Source organism: Corvus brachyrhynchos, unplaced genomic scaffold, assembly GCF_000691975.1.
Source record: "Corvus brachyrhynchos isolate BGI_N302 unplaced genomic scaffold, ASM69197v1 scaffold59, whole genome shotgun sequence".
Taxonomy (NCBI): domain Eukaryota; kingdom Metazoa; phylum Chordata; class Aves; order Passeriformes; family Corvidae; genus Corvus; species Corvus brachyrhynchos.
Genome location: NW_008246054.1, coordinates 3780834 through 3785149, shown reverse-complemented (window position 1 = coordinate 3785149; position 4316 = coordinate 3780834).

Sequence of the window (4316 nt, the reverse complement as noted above, 5' to 3'; positions counted from 1 at the left end):
AATGTTCTGCTGGTAAATAACAGAGTTAATGTGCTGGACTGGGAGCCCAGAACCGAATTAGCAAAACTTTGCTGATTTTCTGGGCTGAACTGGAAGCCCAGAACCGAATTAGCAAAACCTTTACTGAACTGACGCTGATTTTCTGAGCTCTCCAGGCACCACCCCCTCCATGGAGGATTCATTGCCATCCTGCCTCAATGTAAACCATACACAGAGCTGAAGTTTGAGTCTTACAAAACCCAGACCTGTAAAAATGTGAGCATCTTCCCTGCCCGGTGCCTGGGAGCATCCCTGGGCACAGAAGAGCCCCTCAAAATGTGCGATGGAGCTATTCCCACAGGAGATGCCCCTTCGGAATGTTCAACAGACCAGAAATCTCCTCTGGGAATCAGGAATACATTCACAGGTCCGGTGAAAAAACATCCTCCAACCTGGCTGCTACTGCTCTTGGGCTTGACATGGCAGAGAATGGAGCATGTGGGAGCCCAGGAATTTCTGCTGGGAGACCAGGATGCTTCAGTGCTGCTTCTGGCTGGTTTAGTTGGGATTACCATGGAATTGCTCAAGCCTGTGATATTCGAGGTGATGTTAACAGCCCAATCAAACAAAGCCCTTTTCATTTCAGGTCCTGGCAAACCTGTCTTAATATTTAGGAATCTTCTCTTTTCAAGCGAAACTCCAGCAGCAGAATGTGCCAGAGTTCGGCATCCCTGGAGCTGAGCAACTCTAATCCTCTGCAGGCAACAGTTCTGCCACAGCCCAGCAATCTTCACACTTTATATTTACTACCAATCAAGTCAGACAGTGTTTTAAAGACCAACCCTTTGCCTGCCAATTGGAACATTCAACAATATAAAGAATATTTATAAAGGTATCCAGAAAACAGGTTAAGATCAGTGTTGTTTTCTCAGAAACCGGTATCACTGTTCTGTGTTTTCTGTAACCTGTGTTGTTTTCTTTGAAAGTACAACATAAACAAAGATGTGATGCCAGAAACACAAGGGAGAAGAGGTGCAACTAAGAAAACTCCATTTTCTGTGGGCTGAATCTGCTCCCACGAGCTTCTGTGAGAATCAGGAATAACTCTTGAGAAAACAGCAAAGCTGAAGCGTTGCAAATCAGAAAAAAATCATCTGGAGCTGTCTAAGATTCATTGTGCTTGTCTTTATCTCGGGGGGCTGGGATGTCACAGCCAGTGCTGGCCACAGGGGATCACAGAATCCCAGAATCCCAGACTGGTTTGAGTTGGAAAGGACCTTAAAGCCCATCTCAGTCCCACCCCCTGCCGTGAGCAGGGACACCTTCCCCTATCCCAGGTTGCTCCAAGCCCCGTCCAACCTGGCCTTGGACACTGCCAGGGATGGGGCAGCCACAGATTCTCTGGGCAACCTGGAGCCCACCAGGTCTCCCCTGCAAAGAGGAGACTCCTGAGAGCTCCTGCCCGAGCCCAGTGAGCTCAGTGATGCCAGTGCTGCAGACCCGAGCTGCCCTTGGAATCACAGAAGGGTTTGGTGGGAAGGAACCTTTAAAGGTCACCAAGTCCAACGCCCCGCGAGGAGCACATTCCCTCCTCTGGGTGCACCTTAACTCTGTCACAGTCACTCAGAAAATGGCTTTGGTGACAGCTGGATGGGAGACATCACCTGGAGGGCTTTGAGAAACACCGTTCAAGGACTTCAATGCATTTGGATGTGGAAGGGGGCCTGGCTCTGCTCTCCTGGCAGTGGCAGCCACAGCTTCGTGCCCGTCACTGTTTGCACAAGGAAGAAGTCACACAGGAAGCCCAGGGGACAGCCTGAGTTCGAATTATTACCCCGGTTGCTCCTTTGTGTAACATAACAATAAACCCACTAATTTTTCCTAACAACAAACGCAAATCAGCGCTCGTTATCCGTCCCCTCCCAACTCCACTCCCACTCCCTCAGCAGAGCTATTTTTCCCCAGATCCCACTGCTAATCTTTCCAGAGCTTAGCTTCCCAGCAGGCAACACCAATCATACCGAGACACCTTTCCCTTCCATAGGAGAGCCTGCATCCCTGCAAATCCCTGCTTGCACTTGTGGAGAAGATGGGGAGAGATCCCCAACAGCGAGGCCGTGCATCTCCTCAGCCACCCTCCTGCAGCTGGGACACCTCCACGCTGAGCCTCCTGGCTGTATTTCCTCCCCAGGAAACAGCTTGGATTGCCACAAAATGCCTCCTGTTTCCCCCTGTAACTCCGTTTTCCTCTCCTGTAACCCCTGTACGTTGTGTTAAGTAAAGAGTGGCGTCGTGCACGCCGCTGTTCTGTGGATGCCAGGGTGGGAAAGCGGGAGGCAGGAGGAGCATCGCTGCCTGCAGGGATGATGCAGGAACTCAGAGAGCCTCCCTGCACACGCTGTCGCCTCGCTGAGAAGGCGGGCAGCAGGTAAAGGAGAGAGTTAATGGCTTGCCAAAGCTCAGGCAAGAAGATCCATGATGGATCTAAACCCAAATCCACACTGAGAGTGCAGGGAATGCAGATGCAAATGGCACGGCAAAGCCCGAGCAACACCCTCTGCCTAAATCGGGAAGCAGACGCGGGTTTCCAAAGAGGAGCTCTGTGTCGGGATTGCACTGTCCCTGCCGGGCAGCTCGGAAAATACCACAGCAAGGAGAAAAACCCAAACACCCCAGAGGAGCGAAGGTGGAATATTTGGAAGAGAAATGAGCAAAGCTATCTCTAGGTAAGTTGTTTTTCTCGCAGGAAGCCAAGCCTGTGAGTGATGCTTTAGCAGAGCTGTGATTTTTGCAGCCGCTCCGGGGACTCGTCTGGCGCTTCCCTGTGAAATCCCCCTCGCTCCCGGCACGCTCCCGCAGCACCACAGTGAATTCCAGCCTCAATGGAGCCTCTGTATCATCTTTTACAACAAAGTCCGCGACATCTCCCTGCTCTGATCGGTGCCAGTCCGTGAATCTTTGAACCTCAAGGCATTTTGATCCCGTTCAGCTGAAGCGACCCGAGCTGGGGAGAGGCTGGGGAGAGGAGGAATCCATCACAAGGCTGAGGTGATCCCCAGAGGGTTTCAAAGCAGCCACATCACCCAGCAATCTGGGGATTTCTCTCCCCCTGGCAGCCACTTTTCTGGCATTTATACTGAGGTATTTCCCCCTTTAATCCTAAACACTCCGTGAGCAAATAGAGGAGCTGGCTTTGCCTGGTGCCAGCTCTGTGGGGACAAGGCAGAGCTGCAAGAGGCCACTCGTGCCCATAGTGGTCCAGCCCTTTCAGGCAGCCCAGGAACAGGAGACAGCTCTGCACGTGAAAAAAATGAAACCACACAGGACTTTTCCTCCTGGTTTGCTAAGAGTCCTCTCCAGCAGAAGGGAAGGAAATCCCAGCTCTGTGGCCTCCTCACCACTCGCAACTCCCCCAGTGTAATGAGCTTATGAGCTTCTGCGGCTCAGAGCCTGTGATGAACTCGTACCTAGAGCAAAGCCACGGCTCAAAGCCAGACCTAAAGCTGGTGGGGCACAGGGCTCCATCCCCTGCTGAGCAAGATCATCTCCTTTATCCCCTCCCCAGGAGAGGCCAACCAGCTCAGCCTTGGAAAGACCTAAGCTGGACTTCAGTAGCAATTCAAAGGGAAAAGACGATTTCTCACCAAAGCCTGTTTTTCAGGCAGTTTCCGATGGTTATCTCACCACCTGAGGATTTTGTGATTGAAGAGGACGGGGCTGTGGAGCAGGAGGGCAGGGCTGGAGCAGCAGTGGGTGAACAGAAGGGAAAAGGCAGGGATGGGCAGCAGGCTGGGTGTGTGGGGTCTGAGCAGCTCCAAAGGGCTCCCACCAGCTGTCCCCCAGCACTGAGGCCCTGCAGCACTGACACAGCCTCACAGCAGCACCTGATGGGGCAGAGGAGAGCTGGAGCCAGCGGGACAGGATGGTCCTGCTGCAGGCAGAGCCCTCTGGTTGACTCCAGGGCTCCACGGGCATCCCTGGAACTCACTCACCCCCACTGCCCCTAGGAGCAAAACACTGGCGAAACAGGAAGATGTGTGAACCCACGACATGACTTCCTCTCTGAGGGGCTGGAAATTATCAGTGAGCATTAATTCTGCCTGCCCTGGGGCCGAGGAGAGCAGCCAGCAGCGGCTCCTGCCAGGTGCAGATGTGTGAGCGACAGCAGAGCCGCAGCTCGCCCCTTTCTCCACATGAGCAGCATCCCTGGCACCGGGGCGAGGGCAGGGGAGGACAGCTGGCACTTGGCTCCTGCCAGGAATTTACCTGCCCTCCTTTTCCTTTTTTTTCTTAATAGAGGGGTTATTCACTGCTCTGGGACGTGCTGAATAGAGGCG